The 20,637-nt window shown below is 36.1% G+C and overlaps 1 long non-coding RNA gene across 1 annotated transcript; it reads right to left on the bottom strand.

The window, feature by feature from the left end:
* Window positions 1–256: 256 nt before the first annotated feature.
* Window positions 257–3,700, bottom strand: LOC138690699 (uncharacterized). The gene is made up of 3 exons (XR_011329457.1): window positions 3,543–3,700; window positions 1,835–1,897; window positions 257–568 (listed from the first exon to the last, which is right to left on the bottom strand). It is a non-coding gene; the product is annotated as an uncharacterized lncRNA (long non-coding RNA).
* Between the last annotated feature and the right edge of the window lie 16,937 nt (window positions 3,701–20,637).

The raw sequence follows: 20,637 nt of genomic DNA, 5'->3' as shown, positions 1-20,637 counted from the left end.
ATTTACATATTTAAATGCCTATTGTTAGTTTGATAATAAGTAGTTACTAGTTATTAAGTAAGTCAGAATACAAACAGGTGGCAGAGAAGTATGCAGGAAAAGTCGTATTTGATGTGATTCCTCCATACAGTGATTATGCATTTGTGGGGTGTTGGCCGTAATACTTTCTCTAGAAAATAAATGAAATAATAAATAGCCACAGTATTTCTCTGGAAAATAATTTAGTAACATTAATATTTTAGTTTGAATCAAGACATTAACATTTGCTTGTTCTTTAATATGCTATGATTAGAAGGCATGCTAAAGTCTTCTGAATGCCTAGTAAAACAGCAGGATGTGTCAAATGGTCTGAAGAAAAGAAAAACAAGTAAGGAGGGCCATTATGAAAAGGTGACTAACATACTGTTTGGAGAGGGGAGCAAATACAGGCCTCATACAGGTGGAAATAACTCAAAATGGCCTCAGAGCAACACTAATTTGTCATAACGGACAAGTGGATGGGTTCATTTTCCTTCTTCCTTCTCTAGAGTTCACTACTTTTAGCTTCAGGTTATTTTTACATGCTTCTCTGTGGAGAAATAAAAATAAAAGCATTAATACAGCGTGCGATTCAGAGAAATCTGACAGTTTCTTGTGGGTTTTTTCTCCAAAAAGCATCAGGATGATATTGTTGGCTAGAGAGACAATTTGGGTTAGTGTGTTTGAGTTTATAGAGTTTACATCTATAGATGTAAAAATATTTATACAATAGTAATACACTTCATTTTCACACTGTATGTTGCAAATACACTGAGTTTTGACATACAATGTAAATGGTGTGAATTGTATTTAGATGATATACAGTGTACAGACTAAAGAATATACCATGTCAGCTCCAGTCATTATAAAATTAACAATATGGATTCACACACACATACAGTCACATACATATACACAAACACTACAGATGTATGTCCATCCAGTAAAAGAAAAGATATAGCCCAGACAATCAATAAAAAACAGGTCTATACAAGTAAGTCATTTGTTTATAATCATGGTAAACTTGGAATCACTTTGTACAGTCAACTAAAGCAGCTGGCCTAATTGTGTAAACCTAGTTCTCAGTTTTGCTGAAATTAAAAAGCAGAAAAAATATTTCCAATGACTGAAAGGACAAAAATGAAAGTAAATGTTTTAGTGTCTAGATTTTTAATCCCTGAAATAGTTAATGAATTAAGAGCAAAGATCAACCAATTGTTTAGTATACTCAGAGTTTATTAAACTCAGGCTGCTAACACTAAAGTTTCTCCTTGGCTAAGGGAAAAAATGTAAATCAGCATTCACACTGTCATCATTTCTTTCATTCTAAAACCCAGTTCTAATTTGGGGATATTACAGAAGGTAGGCCTAGTTAATTATTTGCTCAGATATACAGAGACTGCTTTTCTTTCAGAAATTTGCACTGAAGTTACCTGCACCATTTGAAGATGTACCCAGGTACTCTATGTGCAACAATTTGAAGCTGACTCAGAGCAGCTTAGTGCAAAAAAACAAAGTGACTAATCTCCTTGTAGAACTGAGGCTTTGCAACTTTGCTCTGACTCATCATGACAACTCAAAGTGCCTAGACTTAGTACAGAAATAAACAGATTTAAACAGAGCACTCGGTTTCAAAACAAACATTACTTCTCGTCCTTCTGTCAGAATGACCTTGGTAACACTATTTAACATCAAAGTGTTGCTGATACGCAGGGTAGTTTAAAATCTCTAGGACACTATCAAAGTGGAATCTGAGAAGTTAAAGGAATATGAGGAAAGAAAGAATGAAAGAAGGAAGGCAAAAATATTTTCTTACCCATTAAGAATGAGACACATAAAGAGGGTGGGAACAATCATTTGTCTAGTAGCAAGATTGGAACTGAAAAAATAAAATTGGAATTGGTGGCATTAGGATGTGTAGGGGAGAGGTAAGGGAGATCTTTAATAATTTGCTTGTTCTTGACATGTTCTAGCCACCCTTAATTAGTCCTTCACATTCTAAGATCAAATAACTAAGCTCAACAGTAACATTAATCCTACTTTATTCAGCAAATCTGTCTCTTTGTGTTAAAAATTTTTGGTCCTCTATCTTTATACTGCTATCTTAAAGGGTAAATATTAGTACAAGTTGAGCCAGAATCTCTTCTGAAATGGATGAGTGGTTGCTTCTGCCACCTCCAAGTTAGAGGAGCAGATCTTTCTTTCAGTGGCACTAGTGCAAATTTGGAGAAGCAGACCTAAAGTTAATGATCTGCAAATTAAATATGGAAATAATGAGTTATTCCTGATTTGCTCTTGTGTAAGTAAGAGTAGTATTTGGCCCTATGTGTTTATTTCAAGATCATAAAATATATTATAACAATTTTGAAATCTTTACTAGAATGGGTCTGGGCATGTCTGTGCAGACAGACCCAAGTTTTTATGCCTGTAGTCCAAGATAGCCAGCCACGATCTAGCTCTGACTCAGAAGCATTAATTCTGTGCTGTCGCAGAGCTAAGAAACCCTATGTGGCATCCAAAAGCCATGCAGGTATGTTAGCATGATAGTGTGCCCAAACTAAGAAGTCCAACCATTCAACAAGGTTGGTCAGCCTGTGCACTTTTTTTGTCCAAAGTTGGTTTACCTCAGCGTAACATAGAAGCAGCACGTGTTCAGGTCTGCCAGCATGTCTGTTTAGTAATGCCCAATATCCACATGCAAGGCATCTTCACTAGGGAACAAGTATTCCAGAACAGAAAAGAAACTTAATATAGAACTTATAAACATAAATTATGGGTATCTAAATTAATAGATTTAGTCATTAGATAATCAGCGGTAGCATTGAGTATATTATAGGGCTTGAGGTAATAATTTGGTTTATTACACATATACTACTACTACATCTCTGTAATTAAAATATATATATATTTAGGTATTGAAAAAGATTTTTATAGAAATGGTATCTCACTTAGTGTCTAATTTCATATACATTGCAATTGCTGCAATAGTGAAAAAAGTAAATAAGTCTAACAAAACTCCAGAAATGAGCAATGCTGAATGTCTTGTTCTTTGAGTCACAAAATTAGCAAGAGGTAACATGTTAATCACTTTAACGTTAAGAAAGCTAATAAGCATGTTAGTTTAAATGCTTTTGTGCTTGAGGTAGGATCATGTAATATCTCAGAAACTAAGCAGAGTTGGTCCTCGTCTGTACTTGAATGGGAGATGTGTAAGAAAAATTCATCGTATTACGAGAAAGGATGTCAGTGGTTTAATAGGTTTCATCATTATAGCTGAGTCAGTACTGAAGTCATGCCTGCTATGGTGTTAAGGAAACATTCTACTGTTAGAATTGGATCCCAGATTCATTTGGTGGTTAGGCTTAATTTTGGATCCACGCTCTGTGGCATTACATTTAGGAAAGCTTTTTGTCTTGAATTTACATCAGTATCCTCATGACAACAATAGAAAACGTGCAAAGTTTGACAATGGGATATAGTATTAAAGTAATATAAATATACTTCAGTTATTAATTGCTCAATACCTTTTCTTTTGTCTTCAGCATAAGTCAGTAGGAGGATATGGTCATCATTACAGTTTCTCTGTCTTATTTCTTAGTTACTCCCAAATATTTTACTTGTAAAAAAAATTAAGAGGAAAATTGATGAAAAGAAAATGAAAAAAATTAAGTAAATGTTCATTGTATCATATATACCATACAAATATAAAACCCAGAAATAACACTTCAAATGAACTGAAAATTAGGAATTTTAGAAAACTGATATAAGAAGATAAAGATAAAAGGCAAAGTCTATTAATGGCAGGGCTAAAGAAAATTTGATGGCATTCGAACAGAATCAATCAAAAAATTGTTCGAATTCTGTTAGTACATTAGTTAATACAAGTAAGACAGATCTTTTTCATGGAGAGTATAGTCATTGTACTTTTGAAATTGCATTCTTCTCTGAAATAAGATTTGTTCCGTGTCTGAGAATTAGAGCATGATGTAAAATTCACCTTTGTTGATACACAGTTTCAGAACCACATTGTAGTCCAGAAATTATTCTTGTTTTTATTAGATTGAATTTGATTTTTCTTGGTTTTCCAAAGCTTCTTTGAAATCTAGAGGATTTAATTTCTATTGATGGTTAGCTCTGTCATTGATGTAGCTATCAACCTAATCTTTCAAACAAAAAAAGACAATTTGGGACATAAATATCTTCAAGTGACATTGAGATTGCTGAAGATAAAAGGGAAGGTAAATCTCTGAAACTTTGGAAAACAAACATTGCCTGGAAATTTTAAATATAAAATCTTTTCCTCTATTCCTTTTTATTTTGTTCCTGTTGATTAAGTCAAACCCCCTTTATCTTCATCCAGAAAACTCCTGTTCCTACTTGGTTGAGAATCATATTCTCCACTGTTTCATCACATTTCTCTACCTTGAACTATCATTCCCTTCATAGGAAATTAGGGCAGATTCCTGAAAGCAGAAGTCATTAATAGTTCTTCAGAGATAATACCGTTTACATCCTCTACACAGTGTTTGCTATATTATCTGCTGTATTTCCTGTTGATATGAGTAACTCAAAAGACTATGCATGTAATATAGTGTATAATTAACCATTTCTGGATTGTTTTTACTCCTTTGTAGTTGTTAGTGGGGTAATGAAAACACTTTTCCAGTCGTTGCCAGAGCAAATGCCTTATTATTGGATCCAAGAGACATTTTGCCATCCCAGTGTTTCTAGGTCTAAAAAGGACTCACCTCAGAGGAATTTCATCTTTTAATTATACAAGACTCAGAACGTCTGTGATCCGGCAAAGCTGCTATCTCTGGAAATTAACCACATGTTTTTGAACCAGTGTTATACTTCTTAATAGGAGAGCCGAAAGAAACTATAATGTGTAGTTACAAGGTCTGCAAACTAGTTTGTTTGTATGTGGCAGTAAGATATAAATGTCATTAATGCAGTTAATTAACATTATTGATCATAAATCTGGAGATTTAAAAAACAGAACAGTGTTTCATAATATCTTTTGGGAATAGTATGACAAATACATCTGCAATCAGGTATCATTTCCTGACTCCTTTGGTGCTTTCTGGAAAGACAGTGTAATGTAATGTTTATAATGGGTTGTTGGATTATGTTCACACTTAAATCACTTAAACTATCTTTGCCTCTGCTTACTTATGTGGAAAAAGAAAAATGCTATTTTTGGAGAGGTTTTGATTTGTTTCCATATTTTTGGAGTGAAGGAAGTTGCTATATAGTGGAAGAAATGTTACTTTGACTGGGTGGGGTTTATTCGTAGAAAAATCTTATTTCTTCTCTTTCATGGGAGAGCAGACAGATTAGTTTTCAAATGAATAACAGATAATATTCTGCAACAACATCATGTCATCTCGATATTTTTTAAATAATTATGTGTTGGAGTAATGAATATGTACAGATAACAAAGATGACTGCTGAAGGCTGCTCACATTTGCATGGGCAAAGCTGAAATATGTGTTTAATTGTGTTCATTCTCAAACTTCTTGTAAGCAAATATTACATTTCTTAGGTAAACTTGCTTGATTTTTTTTATCCATTTGTAAATTAAAATTCATATTTTTACTATCCACACAGTTAATGAAATACTCTCCTTTTTGTGTCTACAGTCCATTATAAAAATACATCCACTAGAACTGCTGCTGACTGAACTGACACTGAGTGGCACAAGCACTGCTATTTTGGGAATGGGTGCAGCCTAAAATGGGAGGCTAGGGTGGAGTCATGTGCTTGTGCAAGTTAGTTAATTTTCCTTCTGCAAGCTATGGAAAGAGAATTCTATCTTACATGCAAACACGATACTGTATGCTTTTTCTAGGATCATATTTGTGAAATGATTTCTTGATTACTGTTATGGGAAGTATTTCTGAATATTGTTTGACAAGCTACAACTGTTTAAGATATCAAAGAATTGAAAGCTGGTGATGTCTAAAGTTGCTTTGCTAAAACTCAGTTATAAATTTGCTCAAAACTGAAGAACAGGTGGTAAAGACCGTAACTTTTTGATTCCAAATACAGAAGGGAAAGCCTACCCTGTAGAACCTCTGATAAGAACTGTTATTTTTCACAAGCATCTTCTAAATGTTTTTACACCCATGGAGGTTCATATGCAGTCTGAATTTGCTTGTCTAAATTCCCATGCAAAAAAACGATGCACTTTATTTCCATAGCTGTTGATAAATTTTGGGGCTTGCTGTTGAATCTATAGAATGCTAAAATAGTTGGTTATGATCTGTCTGTACAAATGGAAATGTTTGTGCATATGTAACAATCAATGCATGAAAAATATTAAGATGAAATTAGTGAAAGTAACATTTTCAAGAGGATTTAGATATTTAGAATTATAAAATGGAAAGATAGCAGAGTTTTTGGTAAGTGGCCTTGATTTTTCTGTGTTCCCATGTGTTTAGGATTTCATTTGAAGGGGGTAAAGGGTGCTAGAGCCTGCCTGTACAAGCAGAAGCAAGTAAGAGTGCCAAAGATTTAATACATTTCTCTAAATTTTAAAGCATCTAATGGAGCTATCCTTCTGGGTTGCCAGAAAGGGCAAGAATTTGGCCCTTTGGCAGTGTCTTTAATGAGAGACTCTTCTTGTGTACATTACCTGACCGAAAGGTGGTATAGTGCACTGTTGAGTCAACACAACTGTTCTGGCTTGTTTTTTAAATATTTGCAGGGAGTTCACAGATGATTAGCTGACAACCAAGAACGAGACTAGAAATTTATTGTTTAAGAGAATCCTAAGCTTTTGACTCACACACAAGAACAAGGTTTTATAAGAATAACAGAAGGGCACTGAGTTCATGAGTCAATATATTGGGTTGGAATGCAGCCAGCTGTAGTCACGGAACAGCACCAGTGTGCTCCAGAAGTTGACTGCTTTCTGTGACTTTGTAAAATATTTCAAAATTTGCAAGAGCAATTGAATCTAGAAGCAGAATTTCTTTAAAAAAAAAAAAGTGTCTTTTTTATTAACTAAAAACTGGACATTTACACCAAGGCAACTCTTGTGTAATGATACATGTATCTACATGTAGCCCATCTCCATTAGCTGTGTAACCTAAAGATAAAGCCGTAAGAAGGGTGCTCCAGAGAAGGGAAATAACAACAGCTATTACAGGTTATATTGCTTCACAATTAGACAGAGCTGAGTAAGTATGCAGCTTGCTCCCAGGGCAGTCTAGAAGTCCCTTTCGCAGAGGATTTGAAATGCCTACTTTTTTGTTGTCGATCCAGTGATGTAGGTTTGATATGGAGCCACACTGAAACTGTTCGCAAGTCGTGTGGCTCAAGAGCTATATATGTGTTGGTAATAATTTCTTACAAACACAGACTTACAATGGTCATGACTATAGTGGATTACAGCAAAAGACAAACGGATTACTTTTTTATTGTTGTTAATCTCAATCCTTTTAGGGGCAAATCCTGCCCAGTCATTTGCTAGTTAAAGGTCCATAGTAAACAGTCTAGCCTTAGTGATGCATATATTCCTAGACATAAATAATTTTATAAAATATTGGAAAAAAAGTTCTGAATTGTGAAAATTTGTTAGCAATATGTAAGAATGCCATTGTAAGCTTTCTGGGACAGTTCTTATTCAGGCAAACCTGCAACTGAATGTTTTTCTAATCTTCTGGAGACAATAAATATGAATAGTTAAAAGATCAACTATAATCAATATAAACTAAACTGTAAACTAAACTACAATCAATATAAATAATTGAACAGATGAAGAATCTTGATTTCTAATTTCCCTTTAGATACTATGTAAATATAGATAAACCTAATTTTGAGAGGGTATGCATGTGTCCTGTTAGGCAGATCCCATCTCATCTCCTGTGGATGTATAGAGAACATGACACACCTTATGAAGTGAACTTAATTCACAAAGATGCTATGCTCAGCTCAGACATGCTGATAGGATCAGTCCCTCCAAAATTTAAATGTATTTTATTACCAATTACTTTTCCAACAGTCCATCAGCTGTATCAAAGCACTGTTTGCCTAATAGTGAACTTAATAAGTAATCTATTGTCAGTTGATAGAAAAGATTGGTATTTTAAATGCTGTATTTATCTTGCATTCAATCACTGGAGTGAAAAGTTTTATCTACTGGGATGTTTATAATTGATAAAATAGAAAACACCCATATCCTAAGGGAAAAACTGGACTTCTGTTTTTGTAGAAAGAGGATGCAAGTCCCTAATTACAATAATATACTGTTGTCCCTCTTCCATCCTGTTGGCAAGTAATGATCATTTCCCTTTTCATAAAAGTTAGTAACTTAAAAGATGTCATTTATCCTATTACAGAGGTAAACAGTGTTTACAATGAAAACCTTCAGGCTAAATTCAGTTGCAGATGGTTTAGTTGTATTTTAATAGACTACTTTTTGTAATTAACTCTAAATAGTGCTGGTTTAGGTTAAGAAAATGTAATCTGTGTTTCTTGAAATACTTTTTCCTTTTTTCTTTGCTGAAGGTATATCCTTGCTTGTAACTAAACTGTTAACATTGTATATTTTCAGGCTTGAAAACTAAAATAGTTTATAGACTTATTCATCATGAATTGAAATCACGAAGAAAGAAGTGATCCTGATAATTTTTATTTTCTTGCCTGTCTTTTCTAGAAATGGAAAATAATGTTTATCTGTGGAATTACTACATTTCTAGAGCATAGAAATTAATTGTTCTTGTTTTCTTTTACTTCCATGTCAATTTAGCAGCAACAGTAGGACTAAATAAAGTAAATCTTTTGATATATGAGGCCTGACAACTGTTGAATAGTCAGCCACAATTCTTTGTTCTACATTAGCTGTGATTCTGTATTTTATTATCTCCCATTTAAATGTTAACCAGGGCTGGTAATGTTTAGTTTCCAAGATCAAATGTGATTGAATGCTTTCAGTCTGTGTGGGCAGACTACCAGGAGAAAAAAGATACACACACCTGGTAATACTAGATTGACTATTTTGCTTACAGTGTTTTTGTTTGTATCAGTATGTACAGAATGGAATATCTGTTCACAAAATAAGGTAGTTGTAAATTCCAGAAGGAGAATGTGTGTATGGCTAAAATACTTAAGAAGAGTGTTTTAGTGAAGTTACTACCTATCTGGATGAATAATACTTGTACCTACAATGTGCTGGAGTACTGCATAAAGCAAACAATGATTCATTCGCTTCTAATACACCTTTTCTTAAATAGGATGATTCATATCAATACTTCCCTAGAGGAATGCACTGTATTTTTATTTGTTATCGAAACCAGACTGCAAGACCCAACAGAAGATCTTTTCAGTTTCTCTTAAGACAGAGCTCTGTAGGAGTTTGTGGTGTTGTTGAATAGAATACACAAATGAAAGCTGACAAAAAATCAGGTGCAGGTCTGATTTAGATTCTTAGCTGACAGAAATGCCATTTGCTTTTTTTCAGTAAAGACATACTACTGAATCAAGGATAACAGATTCTGTGAGTTAGGCTTGAGAGAATGAAAAAAAACAAGACCATCTTACAAGTGCAGGCTGGGATTTAAGGAACAGAAGCACTAAGAACCTTTTGTTTGTCTGTTAATGTCCTACCACAGCTAAAGTAACCATCAAATTGCTCAATGCCTCATCGCTAGTTGCTACAAGACAAAAATGCAGTGCACTCCAAAGGCTAGATGAGGCAGTGGGTCTGTGATTCCCTTCACTTTTAATCTAGAAATATGGTTTATGGGATAAACATACCTTGTTTTCAGTTCTGTATCTAGATTTGAACACCACCAGGTCCATAATCTCAGTTCATAGTGTACTACTTTTTTTTTTTTTTATGTTCATCTTGCAGTCTTTTGGCAAGGTGTAACGCTCCTTTCAGTTACCTTTCCCAACTTGACAGTAATTTTTGCTCTGAGCTATTACTGATGAATTTGCCCAGTAAGCAAATCCTTCTACAAATAATAAACTGTTGTTAACAAAAAAAAGTGCAAAATCACTCTAGAAATGAAGAAGCAAAGCTTATTTTAAAATACTGTTTTGCTGAATATGCACTTTGTCTCCTGTTTATACTGTCAACTTTTCCCTATGCAATTCTCTACGTATAATCATGGCGTGATATTAACCTTGGAAAGATGTGTTATGGGAAAGGAATCAGGAACAGAGGACTGAGAGTGCATAATTAGAAGAACCATTTTTTCACAAAAGAAGCCACTGTGATATCTAGTCAAAAAAATAAATACGTATTTGTCAAGCAAGGCTAGCCTCGGGTTTCACAGACTTGATGGCCAGAAGATTCTCTGTTGGTATAGCAGCAGGGGTTGAGCAAGACCTTCTACTTTGTGAGTACTGGAGTTGTAAGACACAAGCAAACAGTTTAATTTCTATAGCAGGAATTTGGAGATAGGATGTCAAAATTTTTAAGCTATTCCATGACACAAAAGAGATTGGGAATGTGGGGCAGGAGCTGATGGGCAGAGACACTAACATTTTTTGGCGCAAGCTAGCTAAGTAAGTTTAGCTGTAGCATTAGGCTGCCCCTCAGCTGATAGACATCACAGCTTGGCTTTTCTTAAAACAGCAGTTGGTAGTCTCAGTGGAGAAGCCTAATACTGGGTGGATTTAAAGCCTCAGTCTGCCTTCTTCCCTACAGAAATAAATATTTCCTCTGAAAGACCTTAGGGTATATTAGGAAGGTGATCTGAGAAGCTAACCTGGTTGTTATGCTCGCTGTGCCTGATCTGTGAGTAAACAGAGGGTCTCAAGGGTGTCTACGTGGTGCTATGCAATGCAGAGAGAGCACAGATCCTGAAGGCAGTATAGCTACATTAACAGAGCACTCTGCTCAGGCTTACTAGGTCAACAGCCTTTGCAAAATAGCTGTATAGTTACTTTGCCCAAGATTGTGCTGTGTAAACATTCCCTATAACCTCCAGTTCCAGTATAGCATAGGTAGTGGCAGGTATTTCTGCAGTGCCCTACATTGTACTCTGGGCAAATCTTTGGTTTCAGAAAGTATTAATTAAGTATTAATATGTTGTTATTAGATAAAAAAACATGATAGTTCCATTGTAAACTGCCCAGCATTCCTGAGTTATTGTTATAATGGATGATTTGAGTCATCTTAAACAAGGGTAGGGTTCTATTTGGTAGAATAAATTGCCTAACTGAATTCCCTGACACCCCGGCTAGTCTGCTTTTGGCACCTGAACTAACCCTATAGGACAGGTTTGAGTATTTTCATGACATATTTCAGCCTGCAGGTCAGAGATACCCTGTCCTTTTGACGCCACTCTGATTTTATTAAACTACATGCTTTGTGACTGAGCAAAATAGGATAATAAAACATATAGAAAATATTCTAATTAACTTACGGATGTTCACGTTAAGCTTTTTCTGAGATTTTTTTGTTGAATTCTCTTACCCTGAATGACTTCCTGCACTCTGTCTTCAGTAGCTAGAATTGGTTTTTGTAAACTAATATGGCATTTTGGAAGTTCTCTGTCAGCCACCTAACATTCAAGTGCAATGTACTGACTTATGCAAGATCCCAGCTGCTAACAGATGTGCAATAGTTATGGCTAAATGAAAGTCTGTCTTGGAAATCTGGCTTTGTGATATGCAAGAGAAAGTATGCATAATGTTTCCCTCTCTTAGGATAATAATCCTACTATATGGAAAACTGTATCAGACAAATTAATAGATACTACTTAAAGAGTGGAGTAAGTTCAAACAGTAATAAATATTATATATTCAGGAAAAGTCAGCTCAAGTTTTATCATAAATCTATTGGAATCTTTAAAGAAGTCACTGAGCAGGTGAAAGAGAAAAAAACAGTTGATACACTCTACTTTTATTTGTAAAAGCCAATTTAAAAAATCACACCTGTTGAAGGCTCCCATAGAATTTAAACCATCAGGGGTTAAGAGGGAAGATCCTCATTTGGGTGAATAAGTGGTTAAAGGATAGAGGAAGAATCAATGATCAGTTTTCACAGTGGGTTTTGTAGCTGTAAGAGTATGTAGCTCAGTACAGTCTAGCCACCTGATTATTTATTCAGTTTTTTGAGTAGGTTTCACATATTTTTGAAAGACATGGCCTTTCTGAGATTTCAGTTTCTTGGACTGGGAGGAATTAGACTAGAATTTGGAAAAGAAGTACTACTCAAACTTTCCATCCTTAGATCTACAGAGGAAAACTGGCTCAAGCTGTTGCAGGAGTAGTAATTAAAGTATAATAAATGAGAAAATGTTAGTTAATCCTTTTTTTTTTTTTTCATTTCTAATGTTTCATGTTTATGAAACACACTAGGTCAGGCCAATGTAATAGGAGATTCAAAAATTCAGCAATAGAAAAGTAAGAGTCAAATTTTAGCCTTACTCTAACTGTGATTTGGAAACATACATAAACATGAATATGATTTTTAGTTGTGGATTGAATCAGTGTATTAGACCACTTTTTCACAGAAACAGGATGAAGAATTGCAAGCACAGGAGAAAAATGTATCATCTTCTTTATTTGTCCTGCTATGGTGAGAGCCTCAATTAATAGTATATAGTATAATATCGAAAGAATACAAATTAAGAATACCTTTCTTAAACAATATTTGAGGCCAAAAGAAAGCTGTAAGATTTTTAAGGCCAACATTCCATTAAAAATAGCTGATACAGGTTTCTATTACTGTTTCCAAAATAAAAATGATAGTGACTAATTGATTAATTTGGAATACCACTTCCACAATAAGAGAAATTTTGACTAACTAAATTCCTAAATTTACTGAAAGGATTCAAAAAAAGACTCTAGTTTTATTTTAATATTCAATTGCCTTAGGGCTTCAGAAAATGTATCAAAATAGAGGAGATAATCCATAGAGACAGGGAAATTGGTAAGCAGCCAGCTCCAGTACTAACACAAGTGGGTGCAAATAAACAAACGATCTAACCAGTAAGTGGCAAGCCAGCTTGTGCTGGTGCCATACAACTAGACTACAAAAGCATGACATAAATGAAATTTTTGAAAAATCCAAAAAGCTGGCTGGCTAACCACTGTATGTTCTCTCTCCTGTGTTTTCCAACATCTTTTCACAGTTCATTTACTCATTAATGTAAAAATAATGGGATATAGAAGATGGTGCATGATTAAAATATTAGTGGCATTCATATAGTGATGTTCTTTACTGAATGGCCTACTGAGGCTTTTGCTGTTTCGAAAGTCTGCTTAGGAAACAAAACCTTCCTGATTTAACTTTTTATTCTTTCCTGGATACCATGGGTTATACCTGCAGTCGTGTGAATTGATCTAGGACTCCTGATTTTTTTCAAGAATTTACTCTCCTTGGTATGAACACATCTTTGAGAGAGAAATCTAGATAGCTGTAAGCCTGCTAAAGTTAAATCAATAGTCCCCCGTGTGTTTTGACATATCCTCTTCTTAAGCATAATATGTGACATATCAATAGTAACACTGATGGATTACTTTCCAAAGCATTTTAACAATTTTCATCTTCCATTTTATAGTTTTGTGATCCCATTCTCTAACATCAAAAACTAGATAATTTTTGCAGGTCATCAATTTATTTGTATGCCATTCTACTCATTCATACTTAATACTCAGACTTCAAGTATTGGTTTTGCTTGTGTGATCTGAAAGCGACATTGAAATTAATCTGATCTGAAAAGAAAAAAAGCTTTTCTCCAACATTTACTTAAATATCTTTAAGTAATTACTAAGCCAAGTGGTTAAGAGTAAGGCATTTCCTACTGTACAAGAACTTACAAGACAATCCATGCATTAATAATTTACAGCCAAAATGCTACTTTACATTTATTGAATATTTTACAGAAAAAAGAAATCCATGAAGTGTACAAAATGTTACAAAAGGTGTTTTCACTGATAAGCAGGCCGAAAGAAACACCCAAAGTGCGTGTTGCTAGATATTTGTGTGCTTCTTCCAGTATCACAGGTAGAGTTAGGTTTTCCCTGGCAGCAGGGCAGTATCATTTGGTATTCAGCCATTATCATTCTAAAGGTAGATGTGTGCTCATTAAAAATGATTCAAATTCATTACTTTGTGGCCATTCTTTTCAGACTCCAGCCAGCTGTTCAGTGCGGTAGTGCGGTAGCGTGTCTGTGTGTGGGAGAGGTGAAGTCAGGAGGAGGAAGAGGGGGTTATGTGATTTCCCTTTAACTTTGGCATTGTAAACAGAGCTTGGTTCTGCATACTGATTTCAGCAGGCAGCCAATGTCAACACTGACATTTTCAATCTCTTTCTTTTATGTCACATTAGTGGAAAGTGACCTGTTGTGTTTGTGGAAGCGCTGGAATCCCGCAGGAGAAGGATCACTCAGCACCATGGCTGTCTGCCAAGTACAACTTGTTCTGAAACACGGTGGTGCTGAGAAGTTGCATTATCAACTGAAACGCAATGTCGGCTTAGCAGGAGATAGGTTAGACTGTTGATTAGCTGAGTTGTTATGACCAGCTTGCCCTCCAGGGTACATTGCACCTCTGCTGCCTGGCCCTTCCCTTTTTCTTCTCCTTCCTACTTACGTGTTCTCTCTCTCATACTCATCTTGGAGGTGGCTACTATAGAGTTCAAAACTATGCCTTGTTCTAGCACTGTACTGTATTCAGCATCAGTTCTGTACACTGGGAATGGAGGACCTTCATTTATGAGGAATTGTTTCTTAAACTGCTAAATTGTTCAGAAGTCAGATGGTTTGTTCCAGTGATAACAGATGCTAAAAGTATAAAAGACACTAATTTAAGTTTTAATTTTATTTCTGATATCCTATTTCTTTGGCCTGTTTCATGAAAGCAGAAGTCCTAATATCATCTCATACTTTAATAAGAATATGATAATAAATCCATCTAATCAATCAAGAATAATAAAATAGTTTAGCCAGTAGGAAAGGGAAGTAGCTTAAATAAGTGTCTTGCAGATGGAAAAGACATATTGTGTGCTAAAAATACAAATGCATTTGTATTGTTCCAAGAATTCCTGATTAACAAGAACAAACTGAGAGCAGACTAAGATTTACATCAGGACATCTTAACTTGAGTACTAGTAAGAAAGGAGGTACTTCAACCCACCAAAAAAAAGTGCTTACTACAGAAAGATGATATAAAACAATTTGTCAGGCAGAGCAGAGTCATCTATCTTTGTCCAAAGCTCCTAGCATCTGAAACTTCTCATGGGCTTACTTCTATCTTCAGTCCTCAAATCTGTGACTGTACTTTGTAGAAAAAAACTGGACTGTATATACAGAACATAGACTTTTATCGCAGGGTGGGCAGTGAGACTCTTGCACCCAGTACTTCCCTGCTGCATGGGGACGACAGAAAATGGTGGCAGTGTGGAGAAGTGTAAACCCTCTCTATGATTGCACTGGGAGTCTGCGCTATATAGAGCTTGTCGGGCTTCGCTGGAGGAGGGTGGAGCCTACCCTGCTTTCCCCTGTCCCTGATGGGAAGAGTTTGTGACTTGCAAAACCCGCTGAGGGACCCTCATCATCCTCTGCAGTCTCTGGTGCTGCAAGACTAGGACTCCAGTGAGCTGAACACATGGAAGGGAAAGATGGCAGCTGTGGCAGAGGGCAGCAGCAAAGAGTTGAGTGTATGTTGATGTGGTGTCTATGTGTAAAATAAATGAGTAAATACACTAGGATAAATTGGGTAAGGTAAGCAGATGGCTAAAAAACCTGGAGGTGAACAAATCTATATTAAAAGTCAATATAAAATAACAGTACTGAACATGTGAAATAGACTTTCAGAGAAAATAGAATATTTGTGTAATATGCAAATAAATGTGGTTTATACACATTTATGCATAATATAACCTTTAGAGCCCAGACAGAAGAGAAGAAAGGCCCAATATGAAAAGAATGAGGCAGGTTGGTATGCCATTTTAAGGAAGAACTGATGGCCTCAGAATTGCTTGAAATAATTTTTACAGATTTTGGTTGAATGTCTGACTTAAAGCTTATGGAAATTCACATGACACGACATCCTTGTTTCTAAATTGGAGAGACAGGGATTTGGCAGGTGGACCACTTGGTGGATAAGGAATTGGCTGGATGGTCACACTCAAAGAGTTGTGGTCAGTGGCTTGATGTCCAAGAGGAGATGACTGACAGGTGGCATTCCTCAGGGATCAGTATTGGGACTGGTGCTGTTTAACATCTTGGTCAGCAACACAGACAGTGGGATTGAGTGCACCCTCAGCAAGTCTGCCGATAACACCAAGCTGTGTGGTGCAGTCAATGTGCTGGAGGGAAGGGGTGCCATCCTGAGGGACCTTGACAGGCTCAAGAGGTGGGCCCGTGCGAACTTCATGAAGTTCAACAAGGCCAAGTGCAAGGTCCTGCACCTGAGCTGGGGCAATCCCGAGCACAGATACAGGCTGGGCAATGAGTGGATTGAGAGCAGCCCTGTGGAGAAGGACTTGGGGGTATTAGCGGATGAAAAACTGAATGTGAGCTGTCAATGTGCGCTCACAGCCAAGAAAGCAAATCACATTCCGGGCTGCATCGAAAGAAGTGTGGCTAGCAGGTTGAGGGAGGTGATTCTGCCCCTCTACTCTGCTCTGGTGAGACCCCACCTGCAGTACCGTGTCCAGATCTGGAGCCCCCAGCACAGGAATGACATGGACCTGCTCGATCAGAGGGCTGGAGCACCTCCCCTGTGAGGACAGGCTGAGAGAGTTGGGGTTGTTTAGCCTGAGAAGAGAAGGCTCCAGGGAGACCTTCTAGCAGCCTTCTAGTACTTGCTGGGGGCCTACAGGAAAGATGGGGAGGGACTTTTTACAAGGGCATGTAGTGATAGGACAAGGGGTAATGGCTTTAAAGTGAAAGAGGGTAGATTTAGATTAGGTGTAAGGAAGAAGTTCTTTACTGTGAGGGTGGTGAGACACTGGAACAGGTTGCCCAGAGAGGTTGTGGATGCCCCTTCCCTGGAAGTGTTCAAAGCCAGGTTGGACAGGGCTTTGAGCAACCTGGTCTGGTGGAAGGTGTCCCTGGTCATGGCAGGGGGTTGAACTAGATGATCCTTAAGGTCCCTTCTAACCCAAACCATTTTGTGAGTCTATGCTTCTGTGAGTTTTTTCACTGACTAAGCTAAGCATCATGTAGTACTGTTTGTTCACATTAGTGGCAAATACTAGATCATGAACTGTAGGTTTCAGTTTAAAAAATACCTTTGCATTGCTCAATTCTTTAATACTTTCTTAAATGAGGCAGTAAAAATGATGAAAAGAAGCTGGTAAGCATTAAGCAATGTTAGCATATTTTTCATACTGATTACATACAGTCTCTGTATGTCATTACATTATTATATGGATATGGTACATTCTCTACCGGAGATATCTTTCTGAGGATGAGCATGTCTTGTTAATATGAGGAATATTGTCAGTGATAGAAAGAATATAAAAATAATAATTTTAAAGATTATCATAATTGTTGAATCCTGATCTGAGTCCTAAATATTTACTTGTATCTGCACATTACTTTATAAAGGCAGGTAATTTGCAGTGTTGGAAACTTCAAAAAACACTGAAGAAGGTGATAATAGACATTTTTAAGAAGAACTAAGCAGCAGGCCAACTGCAGCTGTCAAAGGCTGCAGGATTACAAAATTTGTTGTTTAAATTCAAGGACATCAAATGCAATAAGGAAACAAACATATAGAACACTGAAATAGTAAAAATGTTACACTTAATTATTTTTGACCTATTGTGCAGTTTTTAACAGGCCATATAAAGTCTGCAGAACCTGCAGCACTAAAGACTTTTTTAAGGCACATTGTAAACGGGTCGAACTTTGATTTTTCAGGGGACCTGTGGCTAGATATTACTTGTTAAAATCTCAAGCAAAGACACTGTATTCACCTGAAATTGTAAGGGTATATTTATTTTGTAGCTTTAAAATGTTGGCCTAATGTGCCCTGCTGAAAATTGAAAGCAGTGAACACATCTTTTGCAAGTGCTTTGTTCCACACTTATCAGAAATCTTATAACAACATTGCTGAGATTTTGTATGTGTAAACACAATGGAAAATCCAATATTAATAAAGAACCATTTCAATTTAAAATTTTAAAGAATACATTTTGAAATGCAGTGTGGACTAAATGAGAATATAAATTGTAATATGTATCCAAATTAATTTTTATTTTCAAAATACTGATTCAAACAATAAAGTACAAAAATAAATCTAGCAATCACGAATCCATTGTGTTTGCAAAAAGTGTGAGCTGACTCTGGGAAAGTTTTAGTGAAGAATGGAATGTACAGAAAACCTTGAATTCTTCAGTTTCATTTAGTTTCATTTGGCAGTGTCATGGATTTAGTTCATTAATTGTAGTCTTCTTAAATCATTGGAATGAGAATTTCTCTCAATCTTCCATAAAGTGTAATACACTCCACTTTGGGGTGTTCAGCTCAAAGACATGTACCCAGGATCATGTGCACAGAATCAGACCAGCCATGGGGTTTCTGGAAAATGAAGTTTGAGCAAAAGGAGCACTTCATCAGGTCTGATTCTGCAGCCACACCCGGTGTGGAACTTTCCTTGAAGTCACGCACATTTTTATGAGATTTCTTGCCCTACTTTTGCAGACTCCAGAGACCTAGAGAAGCATCCAAACTTGCATGTGTTTGGATGAACTAACCCGTTTCATTTCTTAAGGACTCAAACTAGAGGGACAGGATATTTCTGAATTATGGGAAGCTTATGTCTGAATTCAAATACTTATATAACATTGACTTACATGGTGTGTGGATAAAAAAATGCCTGTGATAGTGTCCTTAAAGCCAAATTCCCTCATGATCTTAGTCTTAAATTTTGATTGCCCTTGGGGAGTCATAAAAACACACTTGGTAAACTAAGGGAAGTCTCCAGAAACACACGGATTTACAGAGTCCTCCACTATGTCCTTGCAGACTTTCATGGTGATGATCAGCGATGTCTCTGCTGCCTGTATCACATATTCCACAGAGCAGCCTGCATTATCGCACTGTCTTGCCAAAACCCCTTGCATTGTACTGCGTACAATCTGGCAGTTACTGAGGTGACATTTGGAAACAATGCTGATATAATCCAAGAGTCTAGCCAAAGCCCATAGAAATCATTATATTTTGGGTTAAGCTTGAAACCATTTTGTGGTTTAGTTTCCAACCTGTAAAATGGAAAAAATACTACCTTTCTTCCAGATTTCCTTCTATCCTTCTTAGATTGTATGTTTTCTTGGGCAGGTATATTTGTCAAATATTATCTAGTATATTAACTGCATAGTACCTATGAAGAATTGAATTCCAATCTCGATTAGGTCTAGACTCTATGTATAATAAAAAATGATTTTACTAGGAGTAAGCTGTAATGTATTTACAAGCTTTGTGTCTCTGTTCAGTCAAATACCAAGTTTCAACTCAAACTTTGAGAGTGGTCATAACTGTACTGTGTGATTACTACACCCACTGTGATGTGCTTATCAGCAATCTTCATTGCAGTTATGTGTACTTGCTTTATTTTTCAACTGTCTCTTTGATCCTTCTCCAAGCTTGCAGCTCTGTGACCATTTCTGTTTTTATACCCAAGAGCAAAAGCTAAACAGGAGGGATATGATTAAGGATTTAGCATAAACCTATTAGATACTGTTTCATTAAAAGCAAAAAGCACTTCCCATGAATCAGAACATTTACTCTATTAAAATGGGTAAAAGTACAATAGAATTCACAGATTTACTTAACATTTTTAAAGAAAAAAATCCAGTTCTCTGTAGTGATAATGCCATGGGAACTAAAAAAGAGGCATTTTGTCTTGTTAATCACAGATGTTACTATACAAATTCTTATATCTAATCTACTTGGTACAAAACTGTATTATAATGATTAAATGCTAAAAGCTTTGTTTAAATAACAATAGGGTCATCTTGCAAGCTGATACCCTCCCATCTCACAGATGAAAAAGACAGAAATTGAAGTGTAGAAGCACAGCTCTTAATTGCAAAGAAGGTAAATTTTCAAAACTGATTAAATATATGAGACCCCATCAGCATCGTTTTTCTCCAGCTTCCTGCCGTTGATACTGTGATCTACCATGGCATTACTCCAGTTTCATTGGGAATCACCTCTGTTGAGATCTTGACCTATTAACTGTGCTGTGCTGGCTTCATGCTGATATTCATTAACTGAATCCAAATCTTTCCACCTTGCCAATGATGTTTAATTCATCACAGCCACACTGATACAGCAGAGGTAGCAGTCGTCTTACATATGTACAACTTCATAGCTAGACTTGTTTATGTTGTAAATTAGTAATTAAACTTAGTTGAATTTCTGAATGATCAACACTTCAAAAGTCAGCCTCTAACTACCTATGGTTGCTCTTAATTCAAAATATTGGCATGTAAATTTAGACATCTCCCTCACTGTTTTTTTCTAAAAATACATTGCCATAAATCACTTTACCAGTCTGTCAAATGAAGGACTATAATACTTACCTTTTTTCAGCCTAAGCGTAATTTGGGAGGCTTAACTAACACTCCACAGTGTTCTTTGTGTGACAGGTTTTTATTGGAGGTAAAAGCCCAAAGAAAGAGTTAAGGATGAATCTGAGCG

This window comes from Haliaeetus albicilla, chromosome 23 (genome assembly GCF_947461875.1).
Source record: "Haliaeetus albicilla chromosome 23, bHalAlb1.1, whole genome shotgun sequence".
In the NCBI taxonomy this organism is placed as follows: domain Eukaryota; kingdom Metazoa; phylum Chordata; class Aves; order Accipitriformes; family Accipitridae; genus Haliaeetus; species Haliaeetus albicilla.
This window is presented reverse-complemented; position numbering and strand designations above follow the sequence as displayed.